The sequence below is a fragment of the Scyliorhinus torazame genome, chromosome 20 (genome assembly GCF_047496885.1).
Source record: "Scyliorhinus torazame isolate Kashiwa2021f chromosome 20, sScyTor2.1, whole genome shotgun sequence".
Taxonomy (NCBI): Eukaryota; Metazoa; Chordata; class Chondrichthyes; order Carcharhiniformes; family Scyliorhinidae; genus Scyliorhinus; species Scyliorhinus torazame.
In genome coordinates, this window is record NC_092726.1 from 136,608,207 (window position 1) to 136,629,749 (window position 21,543).

The window sequence follows — 21,543 nt, forward strand, 5'->3', positions numbered from 1 at the left end:
CAGATTATGTTAACGATTCAGCTGAACAGATTCACAATCATTTAAAAAGTCAACGCAGTTGAATCAGACCCATGGAAAGTGGCAGGAACACTGGGTTCGATACCCGGCTTGGGTCACTGTCTGTGCGGAGTTGCACGTTCTCACCGTGTGTGCGTGGGTTTCCCCCGGGTGCTCTGGTTTCCTCCCACAAGTCCCGAAAGACGTGCTTCTTAGTAAATTGGGCATTCTAAATTCTCCCTCTGTGTACCCGAACAGGCGTCGGAATTTGGCGACGAGGGAATTTTCACTGTAAGTTCATTGCAGTGATAATATAAGCCTACTTGTAACACTAATAAAGACACTCTTATTTGTAGCAGGTGCTTTGATTTTCTAAAGGACTCCACTCAGTTACAAAGAAACAATACAGCACAGGAACAGTCCCTTCGGCCCTCCAAGGCTGCACCGATCACGTGTCCTATCTAGACCAACCGATTGTCTCCTTCTGCCCCCCGTCTGTTCATGTGCCTGTCCAGATAATTCTTAAAGGTCGCTAACGTATCTGCTTCAAACACCTCACTTGGCAGTGCATTCCAGGCCACCATCACCTTCTGCGTCAAATACTTGCCCTGCACATCCCTTCTGAACCTTTCCCCCCTCACCTTCAGCTTGTGCCCCTTGTAATTATTATTCCCGCCCTGGGCGAAAGCCTCCAAATGTTCACTCTATCCATACCGCTATTAATTTGATAACCGTCTCTCAGGTCGCCTCTCAGCCGTCATCTCTTGAGGGAGAACAATCCCAGTTGATTCAATCTCTCCTCATAGCTAATGCCCACCATACCAGGCATCATAATGGTAAACCTTTTCTGTACTCTCTCCAAAGCCTCCACGTCCTTCTGGCAGTGCGGTGACCAGAATTCGACACAGTATTCCATATGTGGCCTAACTAACGTTCTATATAATTGTAACATAATTTTCGAGCTTTTATACTGGATACCCCGTCCTATGAAGGCAAGCATGCCATATGCTTTCTTTACCTCCATTTACACCTGTGCTGCCACTTTTACGGATGTGTGGACCTGCACTCCCAGATCCATCTGTGTCTCTAAGCTCCTAATGGTTCTTCCATTTGTTTTATCGCTCCCACCTGAATTGGATTTACTAAAATGCACTACCTCGCATTTGTTCGGGTTAAATTCCGTCTGACATTTCTCTGCCCAATTTTGCAGCCTATCGATATCCTGTTGTATTCTCTGATTCTCTGACTCTCTGACAATCTTCATAATTATTCTCAACTCCTGCAATCTGAGCGTCATCCGCAAACGTGTTAATCAGACCCACTACGTTTGCTTCCAAGTCATTTATATGTATTACAAACTCCAGAGTTCCCAGAACTGATCCCTGCGGAATACCAATAGTTACAGACCTCCATTCGGAAAAGCATCAATATGTTATGTTGTAACACAGGTATGTTACAACATAACACACCTATGCCTAAGCACAGAACACGTAAAACAATTGGCAACAAACTGATTAAAACACATAGAAAACAGGGGCAGGGGCTAAAGCGACTGGCTCAGACTTGGAGAATGGTGGTGTTCCACAAAGATCAGCCCTGGGATCAATGTGCCTCAAGATTCATGCAACCTATTTGTAATCAGGAAACACTAAGACAATTTCAAAGTTCAGAGTGAATGCAGAGGAATAGTACAACAACATACATATGGTGCACGATAATAATATTTAAGCAACCGAACGGTTGCACAACGAGTTTCGCGGCAGCGAGCCTTCAGGTGCGTATTTTGATTGACGATCACATTATCAATACTCCCGGGAAAATGCGAACCTGAATGGGGATAACGATTCCGATGAACAGATTCACAATCATTGAAAGAATTAACTCAATTGAAAAACCCACGGAAAGCAAAACAAATGATAAGAGCGCCCTTTTCGAGGAATGAATGTGAAATGATTGAGTATAAAGTGCATTCGCATTGGGAAACAATTTATTTCAGGGTTGGTTAAATGCTATTAACTTGGTGACATGTTATTATTTTGGAGCAGGTAGTTAGAGAACATGAAAAATATATTGACATTTATCTGTATTATAATACACGCTGGCTTCAACGAATAGCAAAATGCGCAAATGTTTACATTTATCAAAAACTGAGGCATTTTGTTGTATTCACTACATGTGTATCAGACAATTGATATTCCTGAGCGTCTATTTATCGGTGACCAGTTACAGGCCGACAAGAAAACTTCTCCCACACAGATGTACGAAACTGCAACAGTTTTCATCACTTACCAGGAACACCAAGAACAGCAATGAAGGGATAGAATATTTTCTTAGCCGTTTGAATTGTTTCCATTATTTTCAAATCGACGTTCTGTCCTTTTGCGCTGCTTTAATCTATTTGCTTTGGAATTTGTGCTGAGGCAAACCCGAATCCAACAATTTATGTCCCGCACGATATCCTCTGGAGCATTGCAGTTTCAACATCGCTCATTGCTTTCAATTGAAACAAACAGATGACGACATCGATATTTGTCATCAAATGTGTGTTTCAGAGAGGGAGGAGCCACTTTGAAAAGACTGGGCTATAGTGGCCATATTAAACACAAAGGAAACACGCTGGCTTCACCCAGACCTGGAGCTTTCCATGTGAACACGAAGAGTTCCGATTCTGACGACCATTATGTCACAGTGATGTCCTTCACTCGACTGTAGTAATTCTATAATTAGCTTCCAAACCGACCAGTGTTTGCAGTAGCGATACTCCACTACACATTCGCAGGTCGGTGCCCTCTCATCTTGTTTGTTGCAAATACAATAACCAGAAACATTAAATTGGAGAACATGGTGGAGACACTACCTTTGAAAACACAAACGGAACTTCAAATGTCACATCAGAAAGTGATTAATGTGTTCGATAAGACACCGCAGTCTCTGCGATGCCCAGATGAAATAGGAGGCATCAGCAAGGTCTGCGGAGTCCCCGTGCTCTCTCTCCAGGGACATATGGCTAGGAATGAAGCCGCGGGAGTGGGGCACTCTGTTGATCGGACGTTCGCCTCTGTTATGCGTTCCTTGGATCGTTATTAGCGTGTTTTGCCAGGCCCAGGAGCAAGTTCTGAGGAATTCCTCCTCCACGTGGTACCGGTGAATCAGGAACTCGATGCTGAAGTGCAAATAAAACAATAGCCAAATAATTTTCAAGTAACTGAAAAGGTGGTCCACCAAAAGGAACTTATATAAGCATTGTCCAGGGAATATACACGGCCCGGCCCTAAAAAGGTCCGTAATTTGGTACCCCATGGACTCCTGCAACCTCTGGTTGTGTGGGAATGCTGTGAGCAACACCATCCATTCCACGTCCTGGATGTTCGGTGCTGCTCTTGCTCATGTATTTGCTTTGTTTGGCCCATTGTTCCACGGTGTAACTAATCACTGTCTGTCGATATACCATTTGTCAATATTCTCTGCCGATTATTCTTGTGTCTACTATGTACGTTCTGTGAACGTTCCCCCGGCCGCAGAAAAATACTTTTCACTGCACTTCAGTACATGTGACAATAAATCAATTCAAATCAAATCAAAGGTGACTCTTTGGTATAATAATCTCCACTGGGGACCTCCACTGCTGTGCGGTGGGAAGGTGCATCTGGACGTGTGAACCTACGCGTGTGAACCTCGGCGTGCGAGACTCGGCATGTTCTGGTTTTGGGCGGGAGCAGGAATTGAAGGTACAGAGAAGTGATTATCGTCAACAATTATTGCATTGTAAATTTCAACGAATGTAGTGTTCGAAAGTAATTCAGCATCACGACACGGTGAACCACCTCAACGTATAAGAGCACACCAAACTAATAAAACCTTTGCAGAGTGAGACTCGGGACGAGGTGTTGACGGTGGTAGTGCGACCTTTCCGGTACCGTGTCGGCGGGAGGCCTTGTGATTGAGGCCCTTGCTTCTGGTGCTACCTGTGGTTTTCCTGGTCTGGCTGGGCTGTTGAAGGCTCTGTTGGTTCCCTTACAGGTTCCTATGCTGCTGGTGCCTGCGATGTTGGTACCTGTAACAAGCAAAATCTGGAGTTACCATAACGGTCAGATTGAGATCAGCCTGGATAGCTCGTTCATAGGCGTAATACACCACATTGTTTAAAAGTGCACAGAGGCAGAGGGGAGAGCCGCCCGCCTGACAGTCACAAAAGGACAAACACTTGGTCCAGGAGGCTCCGAAGTGCATCACACTCTCGCAAACTAATTCAGCTCTGAGAATTGATAATGGAGGTTCCATTGGTTGCGCAGCCATTACCAAAGGCTTTTCAGCTGCTAAGTGTGTTCGAGGTTTGGAGGAAGTTTGGAAAAGCAAAAGTGATCACTTTATTTGACAAACAGCTCATCAGATAGCCGGTTCTGCGGTCACACAGAGGAGCCCTCTATGGGGTGCATAGCTTGCTGAAATATATCAACGCTCGGCGGCACATCAGATTGAACGGCGAGCGTGAACAGCCTGCAGGCGCGGTGAACGTTGGTATCAACCAGCAATATAAGGGTGATGACGTTCTGCAGCAGAGTTTTCAGTTTACACATGGAAATTAGCAATCCCCAGAGAGATCAAGGCTAGAAATAGGTTGTCTGGGCCAAATAATAACGGCGCTCTGATTACATTACTTTTTGCAGCCTCTTGATCACCGATTAGTGAGACGGAGGATAACGAACAAATAAGCAGAGAGCACAGTACCGGGAAAATGCAGAGGTGCAATTCTCCAGGGGTCAGAGCTCGCATCTTCGCAGACTCTGTTTTTGTGCGTTAGGAATGTAAAGACCGCTTTCCCCCAGTCATTCCAGAAATAATTAGCTCTTGCACTTTTGACTAAATTCTTCTAGCAGAGATTGTAGAGTGCTTCAATGATGAATATTAATTACTTTAGGACAGGTTATTGGAAATTATCTGTCTTTTGGGTCAGTTTAAAGTAGCAAAAGACCTACAGGAAAACCTATTGATGGAGATTTTATAGCTGGACTGCTGGAAAATCCTGCGTCATCAGTTGTGTCACTGTCCTGTGACTGGGATAGTCATTCAGTGTCCAAGGGCAATGCTCTGGGGACCTAGATTCCAACGGCAGGTGGTGAAATGTGAACTTGACAATATCTGGAATTTAAAGTCATTCACAGGACCCACACGCGAGTTACACATTGGCCAATGAGAGATGAACGATTAATGTTGGCCCAGCCAGCGACGCCCAAATATCATGAAAGAAATTGTTTAGAAACACTGGACTAGTAATCCGGAGACCCAGACTAATGGCCTGGCGGCATAGAAACTTGTGTCTTAGTTGAGGAACATATGGGTAGAGAGTGAGGCACTTGGATCAACTTGGGGATTGATATAGGCCCATGGGGAGAGCGTCAGTCGACGGGATTCGTTTTTGGTTGCTCAAGAACCTAAGGAAGCTCCGCATGGCCACACTGACTATTATCAATCTACACAGGTGTAACATTTAAAGCATCCTTTTATGGCAAATGCTCGGCCCAAGATCGTAAGAAACCTCTGAAAGTGAACACAGCCCAGTGCATCACGAAAACTCGCCTCCAATCCATTGACTATGTCTGCACTTTCCGCTGCCCTGGGAAAGTGGGAAGCATTATCTAAAGCCTCGAAAAGGACATTGGCCTTCCATTTTTTTCTACATAGGTATGCTTGGGGAGGAAGGGAGGGCAGTAGGATTATTTTAGCGATTGATACAGGCGAATCGGAGAGAGCAGGACAGTTGGATTAGTCTGTGACATACTCGGCTATAGGGAGAGTGTGGATCATTGCAGTAATTTCGAAATGATATACGTTTATTGCAGGATTATTGGAGGAACGTGGAACAGGTCGATCTGTTTAGATACATTTTTGGCGATTTTGAGAGGAGGCAGTGCAGTGGGAGTTTTACTCTCTACTAACCCCATGCTCTAGCTGCGCTGGAGTGATGGATGGGAACACTATGGGGTGAGCTTTACTTTTTTTGGATGTAACCCAATCCAGTATCTGTCCTGGGAGTCTTGTCATGTGTTTGTCTTTTTAGGAAATGTTTTTTGTCTGATCACATGGCTTTCATGATGTTATTGTGTGAGTGGAGCGGGCTTTGGCGCTGGGAGTTGGTGTTACTTTCGCTTTGGTTTGGGGCTGCTTTGTGGCTCTGAGTTTTTGCTTTAATTTTCACATTTGGCTGCTGTACTCAGACAAAGAACAAAGAACAAAGAAAAGTACAGCACAGGAACAGGCCCTTCGGCCCTTTAAACCTGCGCCAACTGTGCTGTCCGTCTAAACTAAAATCTTCTACACATCCGGGTTCTGTATCCCTCTATTCCCATTCTATTCATGGATTTGTCAAGAAGCCCTTAAACGTTACTATCGTCCCTGCTTACACCACCTCCTCCGGCAGCGCGTTCCAGGCACTCACTACCCTCTGTGTAAAAAAAACTTGCCTCGTACATCTTCTCTAAACTTTGCCCCTCGCACCTTAAAATTATGCACCCTAGTAATTGACCTCCCTACCCGGGGAAAGGCCTCTGACTATCCACTCTCTCTGTGCCCCTCATAAGACAGAGAAGTATCTTGTTCTGTCTCTCAATTGTCATTTCAAAACTGTTTCTGGACTGCTCGATAACTTGAAAAGAGGTAATTGCTTTCTGGAAAGAATTCAAACCTGCTGTTTTTCTAAAGGAAACAAGAGCATCCACCCCAGGCCTTGCGTGCTGTGTGCTGGGCCATATCTTTGAATCCTCTAGTTTATGGGATCTTGTTATTAAATTGGAACAGGACATGGGGTAATTAATTAAGTGTTATACATAATTAACTGTGGCTGTGTGGGGTATTTATCTTTGTACTTGATTAAAAATGCTTACTGTGTCTGTTTATAAAAATGTTAACTAAATTCGTAGAATAAAGTTAGTTTTTTGATTAATAGCACCTCAGACCACTGTTGAATAATACCTGACGAGCACGCTCCTGTGCCCATCCTAACTAAACCCAATAAACAGTAGTAGGTAGGTCAGATGAACTCCATGATATACTTTGAAATTTTCTAAACCGTTGCCCATTACCGTGGCTAAACCGATATCTTTAATAAAGAACAACATACAAAGAAAATTTACAACACAGGAACAGACCCTTCGGCCCTGCAAGCCTGCGCCGATCGAGATCCTCTGTCTAAAACTGTCGCCTATTTTCTAAGGAGCAGTATCGCTTTGCTCCCCGCCCATTCATGTATCTGTCGAAATACATCTTAAATGACGCGATCGTGCCCGCCTCCACCACCTCCGCCGGCAATGCGTTCCAGGTACCCACCACCCTCAGCGGAAAGAACTTTCCACGCATATCTCCCTTAAACTTCTCCCCTCTCACCTTGAAGTGGGAACAATGTCGAGTGGCATTTACTCTGCGTGTGTCCAAATGACGTATCTTTGCTGGCAGCGTTTGATGAAGTTCCTCACTCATAAGCAATGCATTTTGCCGGTCTCTCCATCTCTCTTTCTCTCTCTGGGAATCTGTAAATAAAATCCGCAAACATCACTCAACAATAACAATTCTCTTTGCAGTGCCCATTCTCTGTGAGCACAGCAGCGGGACTGAATGATATTCTTGGCTCATCCTTGCTCTTGTACACTGCAGTCCAATGAATAAAGCGCATGTTTCTCTATAATTTATTATTTCACCTTCGAAAAACGCCAAGTGGATAATGTTGATCATATACATTATTTTATCTGTAGTTTCAGAAGGTACTTGATAAGTTTCCTCACAGCAGTTTAATACACAACGTAAGATCACATTTTATTAGGAGTAATTCATTCACGTGAATATAAGACTAGTTATACGACCGAAGGCAACGTTGGGATAAATGTGTATATTTACGGTTGGCAACATGCAACTAATGGTGTGCCATCGGGCGCCAACTATATACAATATATATGAATGACTTGGAAGGTACGATCGCCAAATTTGCAGTTGACAGCAAAAGAGGTGGGATAGCAATGGGTGAGAAAGGAATCCATAAATGGTTATAGACAAATTAGATGAGTGCGGCAAAATGTGGCTTAAATTGGAAAGTTTGGGGTGAGCAGTTATGATTTGTAAATTGCGAAGGCAGCGTATTAATGCAGGCATTGTCAAACTCGGGGGCGCGGACCTGCGGGTGTGTCGCGGGCGGGTGTCGGGAGGGTCGCGGAGAGGTACCGCACGGAGCTCCCGATTGCGCAACTTTGCGCGCAACAGCCGCAGTAGCCTGCTGTTAATAACGCGGCTGCAAGCGGCCTTCAAAATAGCCGCGAACCGCGAACATGTACAAGAAATGCGGCCGCACTGCGCATGCGTGCCAGATCATTGGCAGACGATCGGGCACGCATGCGCAGAACGGCTGCTTTTATCTTAAAAGGTCGCAGCTTTTCGTTTTACATGTTGGGGGGGGGGGGGCGCTATTCATTTTATTGATTTATTTTATTGATTTAAGTTTTGTTTTTTTTCATTTATTTTATTAATTTTAATATTTTTTTTAGAGGTTCGCGGTGAGGGTGGGGGGGGTGGGGGGGGCGCTGTGGGGGGCGGGGGGGACGTTATTTGATAAAACTTTACAGGAAAGAAATGCAGAACGTTGGACAGATGGAGACTCCATACTTTCCGACACCGGAAGGCTTCACCTTCATCCAATAGGTTCCATTGGAGGAGCGTGTACCAGGGCAAAAGGGACCCAAAACTATTTCCTCCCTTTTTGACAGCAGCAAACAAGGTAAGAGAAAATGGTGGGTCGCTCAGATCGGCCGGCGTGGGTCGCGAAGGTCGGCCGGCGTGGGTCACGAAGGTCGGCCAGCGTGGGTCACGAAGGTCGGCCGGCGTGGGTCACGAAGGTCGGCTGGCGTGGGTCGTGAAGGTCGGCCGGCGTGGGTCGCGAAGGTCGGCCGGCGTGGGTCGCGAAGGTCGGCCGGCGTGGGTCGCGAAGGTCGGCCGGCATGGGTCGCGAAGGTCGGCGTGGGCCGCGAAGGTCGGCCGGCGTGGGTCGCGAAGGTCGGCCGGCGTGGGTCGCGAAGGTCGGCCGGCGTGGGTCGCGAAGGTCGGCCGGCGTGGGTCACGAAGGTCGGCCGGCGTGGGTCGCTCAGACCGGCCGGCGTGGGTCACTCAGAACGGCCAGCGTGGGTCGCGAAGGTCGGCCGGCGTGGGTCACGAAGGTCGGCCGGCGTGGGTCGCGAAGGTTGGCCGGCGTGGGTCGCGAAGGTCGGCCGGGTTGGGCCCCAAAGGATGGCCGGGTTGTAAAAATGGGTCCCCGGAAAAAAGGTCTGAAGAACACTGCCCCCTTAGAGGCTCTGGCAGATTCTAGTTGGGAACTAATTAATTCCAAACTATACTTCAAGTTATTATCAGATCCCAAATCTACAAGGAAGAATTTTGACTCACTTACCACTCAATAGAACATAGACCATTACAGCGCAGTACAGGCCCTTCGGCCCTCGATGTTGGGCCGACCTGTGAAACCACTCTAAAGCCCATCTACACTATTCCCTTATACTCCATGTGTCTATCCAATGACCATTTGAATGCCCTTAGTGTTGGCGAGTCCACTACTGTTGCAGGCAGGGCATTCTACACCTTTACTACTCTCTGAGTAAAGAACCTACCCCTGACATCTGTCTTATATCTCTCACCCCTCAATTTAAAGCTATGTCCCCTCGTGCTAGACATCACCATCTGAGGGACAAGGCTCTCACTGCCCACCCTATCCAATCCTCTGATCATCTTGTATGCCTCAATTTAGTCACCTCTTAACCTTCTTCTCTCTAACGAAAACAGCCTCAAGTCCCTCAGCCTTTCCTCATACGATCTTCCCTCCATACCAGGCAACAGTCAGGTAAATCTCCTCTGCACCCTTTCCAATGCTTCCACATCCTTCCTATAATGCGACGACCAGAATTGCACGCAATGCGGCCACACCAGAGCATTGTACAGCTGCAACATGACCTCATGGCTCCGAAACTCAATCCCTCTACCAATAAAAGCTAACACACCGTACGCCTTCTTAACAACCCTCTCAACCTGAGTGGCAACTTTCAGGGATCTATGTACATTGACACCGAGATCTCTCTGCTCATCCACACTGCCAAGAATCTTACCATTAGACCAGTATTCATGCAAAGTATTCATTTAGTACCTCGCCCATTTCCTCTGGCCCCACACATAGATTCCCTTGTCTATCCTTCAGTGGGCCATCCCTTTCCCTGGCTACCCTCTTGCTTTTTATGTACGTGTAAAAAGCCTTGGGATTTTCCTTAACCCTATGACCGAAGTCAGGCTATCCGGCCGATAATTTCCCGTCTTCTGCCTCCCTCCCTTCTTTAACAGCGGTGCTACATTAGCCACTTTCCAGTCCTCTGGGACCCTTTCTGCCTTCAGTGATTCCTGAAAGATTCCCGCCACTGCCTCCACAATCTCCTCAGCTATCTCTTTTCGAACCCTGGGATGTAGTCCATCCGTCCAGGTCATTCATCCACCTTCAGACCTTTCAGTTTCCGCAGAACCTTCTTCTTAGTGATGGCCACGGCACTCCCCTCTGCCCCCCGGCTCTCCTGGAGCTCTGGCATCCCACTGGTGACTTCCACCGTGAAGACTGATGCAAAGTAACTATACAGTTCCCCTGCCATTTCTTTGTTACCTATTATTACTTCTCCAGTCACATTTTCCACTGGCCCAATGTCTTTTTCTTGTCTCTCTCTTACCTTTTATATATTGAAAAGAACATCTTCCTATCGTCTTTTACATTACTAACGAGCTTGCACTCATATTTCATCTCTTCCTTCTTTATTGTTTTTTCATTGTCCTCTGCTCGCTATTAAAGGCTTCCCAATCTTCTGGCATCCCACTATTTCGCGCCACATTGTATTTTTTTTATTTTGCTTTACTGCTGTCCTTGACTTCTCTCGTGAGGCATGGATTCCTTGGCCTCCCCTTAGCATGTTTCCTCCTTCATGGGATAACATTCTGTTGTTCCTCCCGAATAACCCCCCAAAACTCCTGCCATTGCTGTTCCACTGTCTTCCCTGCTCGGCTCGTTTTCCAATCAACTCTGGGCAGCTCCTCCCTCATGTCTTTGTAGTTACCCCTATTTAATTGTAATACTGTTACATCTGATTGCAGCTTCTCCCTCTCAAACTGCAGGGTAAATTCTATCATATTGTGGTCACTGCTCCCTCAGGGTTCCTTCACCTTATGTTCACTAATCAAGTCTGCCTCACTACACATCACCAAATCCAGAATTGCCTGTTCTCCAGTCGGCTCTGTCACAAGCTGCTCCCAAAAACATCTCTTAGACTTTCCACAAATTCCTTATCTTGGGATCCACGACCAACCTGATTATCCCAGTCCACCAGCATATTGAAGCCCCCATGATTATTGTAATGTTGCCTTTTTTACATGCCTTTTCTATCTCCTGATTTATTTACTGCTCGGGGTCCTGGAAATAACTCCCATCAGGGTCGTTTTATCGACTCCATTCCTCAACTCTGTCCACAGATAATCTATGCCTTCTGATCCTATATCGCTCCTTGCTATCGATTTAACACCATTCCTTACTGACAATGAAACCACGCCCCCTTTGCCATCTGCCTGTCCTTTCGATAGAACACTTGCATATTTTGATCCCAGCCCTGATCACCTTGCAGCCACGTCTCTGTGATTCCCACCACATCCTCCCAGCCAATGTCAATGTGCGCAACATGCAAATTTACCTTGTTCCGTATACTGCGCACATTTAGGGACATCACCCTCAATCCTGCACTGAGCACATCCCTTCTCATACTCGTCACCTTTTTTGCTCTGCCTGAGGATGATGTTGTTCAGGTATTTGTGTTCTCCATTTCCCCTTCAGTTATTACACCTGCTGAGCTACCGCTCTGGTTCCCACTCCCTTTCATATTAGTTTCAATTCTCCCGGGTGACACTAACAAACCGCCCAGCGAGGATATTGATGCCCCTCCAGTTCAGAAGCTACCCGCCCTTCTTGTCCAGGTCCCACCTTTCCCGGAATATAGCCCAATGGCCCAGAAATCTGAAATCCTCCCTCCTACACCAGCAGTTTAGCCACGTGTTTAGCTGCACTATCCTCTTATTTCTGGCCTCACTGTCACGTGGCACAGGGAGTATTCCTGAGTGTAATCCTCAGAGCACCCGGAGGAAACGCACGCAGACACGGGGAGAACGTGCAGACTCCGCACAGACAGTGACCCAAGCCGGGAATCGAACCTGGGACCCTGGTGCTGTGAAGCAACAGGTTCACGTCTCAGTGCTGCTGTGCCGGCCTTCACATCAGGAATCCTGAAGAATTGGGAGAGTGTCGGTATCACGGAGAGCTGTGGATCTGCTGTGTAATACTGAGAATTAAATCACCAAGGCCATGGCAGGGTTTGATTCTCCTCCAATCCGCCAGCTCCAATCTTAACCATCACATTAGACCCCGGCATTGATTAGTCCATTAAACCTGGGGAACAGACTCTAATTGATGAATAATGAATGGAAACAATGGTTGATCACTCTCTTATTGTGAAACAGTCAGTATTTTCCCGAGGAGCTACACGAGAGGATACAGAAGGGAACCGAAAGGACCAGACTCCCCAACAACACCAGCGGGAGTTTGTAGTTATCCAGTTGTGGCAGTCAGATAGCCTCAATAATTTAAATAAATATGTAACACAATATATAATAGTTTCTCAGCCCATTACTTCACGGATTCCATTATTTAAATTGCTGAGACGTCTTCAGTAGAAACAGGCAGAGAGATCACATTGTATTCCACCACATAGCTGCGATATTTCTAGTAATTCATGGAATTAAAAACTGAAAGATAATTTCTGATACTCATAGACATTTCCAAATGCATATTATTGTGAAAAGTATAAAGATTTCTCGACATATTCACCAATCATTGAACTGAAAATAATCATGTTCCTGGCATGATGATTCTATAGAAAGATAATCACAGTTTAGTTAATTGTGAGCAGAAATGTGCATGTTCAATTTATTGTGTTATTATAGTGAGGTCAGGAATTACTGACTCTATTTGAAAGAACAATCTTAGTATGAATATTGTCTGACAATTTTTTTTACGCCTGTGATTACTGGAAGAATCAATCCTTCAATAATCACATTCAATGTTGTAATTAAATGTTTTTCGTTATTTACTGTGTTCAATGGACTGAAAACGAACGTGATGCTTTCTATCAATGTTGTGCAAACATGATGTCATCCTGCCTTCAACATTGGATTTCATAGATCATAGATCATAGAATTTATAGTGCAGAAGGCGGCCATTCGGCCCATCGAGTCTGCACCGGCTCTTGGAAAGAGCACCCGACTCAAGCCCACACCTCCACCCTAACCCCATAACCCAGTAACCCCATCCAACCTGAGGGCAATTTAGCGTGGCCAATCCACCTAACCTGCACATCTTTGGGCTGTGGGAGACAATCAGAGCACCCGGAGGAAACCCACGCAGACACGGGGAGAACGTGCAGACTCTGCACAGACAGTGACCCAAGCGGGAATCGAACCTGGGACCCTGGCGCTGTGACGTTATAGTGGCACCACTATGCTACCGTGCTGCCCGACTTGCTCAGTTTTCTTTGGTGGAAACAGGCAGAGAGAATTCTCACACTATTCAGTCATGGCACAACTATGATTAATGGAATTAAATCCTGAGATATAATTGCTGGTATCATCGACATGGAAAATATTTCCCAATACTTATTATTGTGGGAAGATTTATTCATTCCGTTAGTGATCAATGGATTAATCAGTATCTTGCCATGATAATTCTCTTGGAAAATGACCATCGGTTTAATGTCCTGTACCCGGTTCTCCATCCCGCCAGCTCCATTATCCGGCGCGGCGCACCCACTGCCACAACGGGATTCTCCGTTCCCGCAGCCGGTCAATGAGGTTTCCCATTGTGACCACCCCACGTCATCGAGAAACCCGCCTACATGGGTGCGCTGCTGGCGGAATTGGAGGATGCTGCCGAGGGAGAATCCCATTGATTGGGATTGTGAGCTGAACAAATGCATTTTTAATTGATGCTATTACTGGTGTGTGGTCATGAATTACAGATTCTGTTCCACTGAATAACAATCTCAATTTGATTATGGTCTGAACAATAATTAGAAACCGCCTGTGATCATTGGAATGAACAATCCTTTGACAATCACAGTGAAAAATGCAATGAAATGTGTTTAGTTATTTGCTGTGTTTAATGGACTGAAAACTAATTTGGTATTTTCTATCAATGTTGCACAAATAATAATTAGTTGTTTAATGCTTGTTGGACTTTAACATAATGAGCTGTTCACTGATTTAATTCAACCTCGCAATGAATGAATGAGATAATTGTTTTTTGGACCAAACAATCAATCAATTCCAGGACCTACTCAGTTCATGGTATGGCGTTGGGGGGAGTTATAGAACAAAGAGATCTAGGAGTACAGGTTCATAGCTCCTTCATAGATTAACAGAATTTACAGTGCAGAAGGAGGCCATTCGGCCCATCGAGTCTGCACCGGCTCTTAGAAAGAGCACCCTACCGAAGGTCAACACCGCCACCCTATCCCCATAACTCAGTAACCCAGTAACCCCACCCAACACTAAGGGCAATTTTGGACACTAAGGGCAATTTATCATGGCCAATCCACCTAACCCGCACATCTTTGGACTGTGGGAGGAAACCGGAGCACCCGGAGGAAACCGGAGCACCCGGAGGAAACCCACGCACACACGGGGAGGATGTGCAGACTCCGCACAGAAAGTGACCCAAGCCGGAATCGAACCTGGGACCCTGGAGCTGTGAAGCAATTGTGCTATCCACAAGGCTACCGTGCTGCCCCAAAAGGTGGAGTCGCCCCTTGAAGGTGGAGTCGCAGGTGGACAGGCTTGTGAAGAAGGCATTCGGCATGCTTGGTTTCATTGGTCAGAACATTGAATTCAGGAGTTGGGACGTTTTGTTGAAGTTGTACAAGACATTGGTACGGCCACACTTGGAATACTGTGTGCAGTTCTGGTCACCCTATTATAGAAAGGATATTATTAAACTAGAAAGAGTGCAGAAAAGATTTACTAGGATGTTACCGGGACTTGATGGTTTGAGTTAGAAGGAGAGGCTGGATAGGCTGGGACTTTTTCCCCTGGAGCGTAGGAGGCTTAGGGGTGATCTTATAGAGGTCTATAAAATAATGAGGGGCATAGATAAGGTAGATAGTCAACATCTTTTCCCAAAGGTAGGGGAGTCTAAAATTAGAGGGCATAGGTTTAAGGTGAGAGGGGAGAGATTCAGAAGGGCCCACAGGGGCAATTTCTCCACTCAGAGGGTAGTGAGTGTCTGGAATGTGCTGCCAGAGGTAGTAGTAGAGGCGGGTACAATTGTGTCTTTTAAAAAGCATTTAGATAGTTACATGGGTAAGATGGGTATAGAGGGTTATGGGCCAAGTGCGGGCAACTGGGACTAGCTTAATGGTAAAAACTGGGCGGCATGGACTGGTTGGGCCGAAGGGCCTGTTTCCATGCTGTAAACTTCTATGATTCTAAGTTCACTCTTATTATTGGGATGAACTATGTTAACAGGTGATTAATCTTCCACAGAAAATAATTAAATAATTCAAGTACAAAGCACCAGATCCGTCAGAATTTCACCAGTTTAAAGACATTTAATGTTGGGACTCTGGCAATCATTGGTTAATACATTCTGATCCATTTTAACATCTAGTTCTTCCATATTCGCTTTGATCATTGGGTGTAATGATTACAAGTTAGTTACTCTAACTCTTGGATTGATGAAGAATTTGCTCTTCACTTTTAGACAGAATCCAAGCAGCAGAAAAAGTGTTGGCCCTCAGGACAATCTCAACAAAAGGACATTTGAAAATGGACCTGTTGCAGTGACTGATGTTGTCTCCAAATCCCGCAGCCCACTCACCCCTCACTGGCATTGGGTGATATCTGGCGTTGGGTGATATCTGGGGTTGGGTGATATGAGGGTTTGGGTGATATCTGGGGTTGGGTGATATCTGGGGTTGGGTCTCCCTGGGGTTGGGTGATATCTGTGGTTGGGTGATATCTGGGGTTGGGTGATCTCTGGGGTTGGGTGATATCTGGGATTGGGTGATCTCTGGGGTTGGGTGATCTCTGGGGTTGGGTGATATTTTGGGTTGGTGATATCTGGGGTTGTGTGATATCAGGGTTTGGGTGATATCAGGGTTTGGGTGATATGTGGGGTTGGGTGTTATCTGGGGTTGGGTGATATCAGGGTTTGCGTGATGTCCGTGGTTGGGTGATCTGTGAGGTTGGGTGATCTCTGGGGTCGGATGATATCTGGGGTTGGGTGATATCCGGGGTTGGGTGATATCCGGGGTTGGGTGATATCATGTGTTGGGTGATATCTGGGGTTGGGTGATATCATGTGTTGGGTGATATCTGGGGTTGGGTGATATCATGTGTTGGGTGATCTCTGGGGTCGGATGATATCTGGGGTTGGGTGATATCCGGGGTTGGGTGATATCATGTGTTGGGTGTTGTCTGGGGTTGGGTGATATCTGGGGTTGGGTGATATCCGGGGTTGGGTGATATCATGTGTTGGATGATATCTGTGGTTGGGTGATATCCGGGGTTGTGTGATATCATGTGTTGGGTGATCTCTGGTGTTGGGTGATATCCGGGGTTGTGTGATATCCGGGGTTGGGTGATATCATGTGTTGGGTGATGTCTGGGGTTGGGTGATCTCTGGGGTCGGATGATATCTGGGGTTGGGTGATATCCGGGCTTGGGTGATATCATGTGTTGGGTGATGTCTGGGGTTGGGTGATATCTGGGGTTGGGTGATATCCGGGGTTTTGTGATATCATGTGTTGGGTGATATCTGGGGTTGGGTGATATCCGGGGTTGGGTGATATCATGTGTTGGGTGATCTCTGGGGTTGGGTGGTATCTGGGGTTGGGTGATATCTGGGGTTCGGTATTACCTGGCGTTGGGTGATATCTGCGGTTTGGGTGATATCGGGGTGGTGGGCAGATATCCGTTCTGCGGTGATGGGAGCATGAATTACAGGCTGGGTTCATATCGGGGGGGGGGGATGATATATTAAAATTAATAATCGCTTACTGTCACAAGTATACTTCACTGAAGTCACTGTGGAAGTCACTGTGAGTTGCCATATTACGGCGCATGTTTGTGGAGACCGGCACTGGAAGTGAACCCGTGCTGCTGGCATTGTTCCCCTTTGCAAGGCGGCTATTTAGCCCACTGTGCTAATCCAGCCCCTGTTGGGCTAGTTCGGGGGTTTGGGGTTGTCATCGGGCGGGATGATACCAGCCTGTGGACATCCGGGGGTTGTGGGTAATATCCGAGGGCTAATATCGAGGGTCGCTATATCTGGGACTGATATACGCGGGGGTGGGCGGGTGGGGGGTGATATTTAGGGGTTGTGGCATTCGGTTGGGTGGGGTTATATCCGGTTGGGACGGGTGACATTTGGCCGGCGGGGGTGATATCCGAGGGAGGGGCGGAGTTGATATCCCAGAGAAGTGACATCTGCTGGGGGGGGGGTGGATTTGATGATATCGAGGGGCTGACCTGGGCAGGGGCGATACCTCGAGGGGGGTGGGTTGGGGGGGAGGGGCTGGATCTGGTGGGATCATTGAGTAGAATCATAGCATCAGCAGTGCAGACGGAGGCCATTCGGTCCATCACGTCTGCACCAGCCCTTGGAAAGAGCGTTTCACCGAAGCCCACACCTCTGCCCCATCCCAGTAACCCAGTGACCCCCTAACTCCGAGGTAACAATATCAGAGAGGCGAATATCCGACGGGGGGTGATGTTTGTGGGGGGATGATATGAAGGGGGTGATATCGGGTGGGTGTGATATCAGGGAGGGGGATATCGGGAGGGGGTGATGTCGTGAGGTGGTGATATCGGGAAGTGGTGTTATCGGGGAGGAGGTGATATTTGGGAGGAGGTGAAATCGGGGAGGGGGTGATATCAGGGTGTGGGTGATATCCGAGAGGTGGCGATATCGGGGAGGGGGTGATATTGCGGAGGGGGTGATAGCGGGGAGGGGGTGATATCGGGAAGGGGTGATGTCGTGAGGGGGTGATATCGGGAAGTGGTGATATCGGGGAGGAGGTGATATTGGGGAGGAGGTGAAATCGGGGAGGGGGTGATATCAGGGTGTGGGTGATATCCGAGAGGTGGCGATATCGGGGAGGGGGTGATATTGCGGAGGGGGTGATAACGGGGAGGGGGTGATATCGGGGAGGGGGTGATATTGTGGAGGGGGTGATATCGGGGAGGGGTGATATCGGGGAGGGGGTGATATCGGGGAGGGGTGATATCGGGGAGGGGGTGATACGGGGGGGGGGGTGATATAGGGGAGGAAGTTATATCGGGGTTGGGGTGATATTGGGGAGGGGGTGATACGGGGAGGGGGTGATATAGGGGAGGAAGTTATATCGGGGTTGGGGTGATATCGGGGAGGGGGTGATATCGGGGAGGGGGTGATACGGGGGGGTGTGATATAGGGGAGGAAGTTATATCGGGGGGGTGATATCGGGGAGGGGGTGATATCGGGGAGGGGGTGATATCGGGAGGGGGTGATATCGGGGAGGGGATATCCGGGGTGGGGGAGGGGCAATGCTGCGGTGTCTATTGAGACACAACAATCCCGACGACCCCCAATGGGGCCAATGGGCTGGACTCCGGCTTCACTCTCGGTGCTGAAACACACATTCCCCTTTCCTTGGAGGGACAGCAGAAGCCGCCGCTGCGCCTGTGCCACACCCATCCCAGCATCCCCTGCGTGCTGTCGGCGGTCATCTGTTACCAGTAGGACCTCCGGCAGCCAAATTGTGTTTCCAGGGGAGACTCCCGGTGAACATCTTGTGTTGCCAGGGGAGACTCCAGGTGGCCACCTTGAGTTGCCAGGGGAGACTCCAGGTGGCCACCTTGTGCTGCCAGGGGAGACTCCAGGTGGCCACCTTGTGTTGCCAGGGGAGACTCCAGGTGGCCACCTTGTGTTGCCAGGGGAGACGATGCCAGTCAGTGGGTGGCCCGCGCACTGCCTGCTGGGATAGTGACCCTCCCGCACATGCGCACGGACAGCTCTGTGTGAAGCCTCCATTGTCTGAAGCATTATTACTGCCATAAGCCCCAGGGTCCTCAACCGTTCCTCCTATGACAAGCCCGCCTCTGCTTCCGGACGCTTCACACTAGGTTCTGAAACACCCATTCCCCTTTCCTTGGAGGGACAGCCGCCTCTGGCGGCAGGGGGACAGCCGCCTCTGGCGGCGGGGGGACAGCGGCCTCTGGCGGCAGGGGGGACAGCGGCCTCTGGCGGCAGGGGGACAGCGGCCTCTGGCTGCAGGGGGACAGCGGCCTCTGGAGGCAGGGGGACAGCGGCCTCTGGCGGCAGGGGGACAGCGGCCTCTGGCGGCAGGGAGACAGCGGCCTCTGGATGCAGGGGGACAGCGGCCTCTGGCGGCAGCCGGACAGCGGCCTCTGGCGGCTGGGGGACAGCGGCATCTGGAGGCAGGGGGACAGCGGCCTCTGGAGGCAGGGGGACAGCGGCCTCTGGAGGCATGGAGACAGCGGCCTCTGGAGGCAGTCGGACAGCGGCCTCTGGAGGCAGGGGGACAACGGCCTCTGGCGGCAGGGGGACAGCGGCCTCTGGAGGCAGGGGGACAGCGGCCTCTGGCGGCAGGGGGACAGCGGCCTCTGGCGGCAGTGGGACAGCGGTCTCTGGCGGCAGGGGGACAGCGGCCTCTGGCGGCAGGGGGACAGCGGCCTCTGGCGGCAGGGGGACAGCGGCCTCTGGCGGCGGGGGGAAAGCGGCCTTTGGCGGCGGGGGGAGAGCGGCCTCTGGCGGCAGGGCGACAGCGGCCTCTGGAGGCAGGGGGACAGCGGCCTCTGGCGGCAGGGGGACAGCGGCTTCTGGAGGCAGGGGGACAGCGGCCTCTGGAGGCAGGGGGACAGCGGCCTCTGGCGGCAGGGGGACAGTGGCCTCTGGCGGCAGGGGGACAGCGGCCTCTGGCGGCAGGGGGACAGCGGCCTCTGGCGGCAGGGGGACAGCGGCCTCTGGAGGCAGGGGACAGCGGCCTCAGGAGGCAGGGGGACAGCGGCCTCTGGAGGCAGGGGGACAGCGTCCTCTGGAGGCAGGGGGACAGCGCCCTCCGGCGGCAGGGGGACAGCGGCCTCTGGAGGCAGCGGGACAGCGGCCTCTGGCGGCGGGGGGACAGCGGCCTCTGGCGGCAGGGGGACAGCGGCCTCTGGCTGCAGGGAGACAGCGGCCTCTGGCGGCAGGGGGACAGCGTCCTCTGGCGGCAGGGAGGCAGCGGCCTCTGGATGCAGGGGGACAGCGGCCTCTGGCGGCAGGGAGGCAGCGGCCTCTGGATGCAGGGGGACAGCGGCCTCTGGCGGCAGCCGTCAGCGGCCTCTGGCGGCTGGGGGACATGGCATCTGGAGGCAGGGGGACAGCGGCCTCTGGCGGCAGGGGGACAGCGGCCTCTGGAGGCAGGGAGACAGCGGCCTCTGGAGGCAGTGGGACAGCGGCCTCTGGAGGCAGGGGGACAACGGCCTCTGGCGGCAGGGGGACAGCGGCCTCTGGAGGCAGGGGGACAGCGGCCTCAGGCGGCAGGGGGACAGCGGCCTCTGGCGGCAGGGGGACAGCGGTCTTTGGTGGCAGGGGGACAGCGGCCTCTGGTGGCAGGGGGACAGCGGCCTCTGGCGGCAGGGGGACAGCGGCCTCTGGCGGCGGGGGGACAGCGGCCTCTGGCGGCAGGGGGACAGCGGCCTCTGGCGGCAGGGGGACAGCGGCCTCTGGCGGCGGGGGGACAGCGGCCTCTGGCGGCGGGGGGACAGCTGCCTCTGGAGGCAGGGGGACAGCGGCCTCTGGCAGCAGGGGGACAGCTGCCTCTGGAGGCAGGGGGACAGCGGCCTCTGGCGGCAGGGGGACAGCGGCCTCTGGAGGCAGGGGGACTGCGGCCTCTGGCGGCAGGGGGACAGCGGCCTCTGGCGGCAGGGGGACAGCGGCCTCTGGAGGCAGGGGGACAGCGGCCTCTGGCGGCAGGGGGACAGCGGCCTCTGGCGGCGGGGGGACAGCGGCCTCTGGCGGCGGGGGGACAGCGGCCTCTGGCGGCAGGGGGACAGCGGCCTCTGACAGCAGGGTGACAGCTGCCTCTAGAGGCAGGGGGACAGCGGCCTCTGGAGGCAGGGGGACAGCGGCCTCTGGCGGCAGGGGGACAGCGGCCTCTGGAGGCAGGGGGACAGCGGCCTCTGGCGGCAGGGGGACAGCGGCTTCTGGCGGCAGGGGGACAGCGGCCCCTGGCAGCAGGGGGACAGCGGCCTCTGGCGGCAGGGGGATAGAGGTCTCTGGCTGCAGGGGGACAGCGGCCTCTGGCGGCAGGGGGACAGCGGCCTCTGGCTGCAGGGGGACAGCGGCCTGTGGTGGCAAGGTGGAGGGACAGCAACTTGTGAGCAGTGAGTGCGGGTGGGACTTGTCTC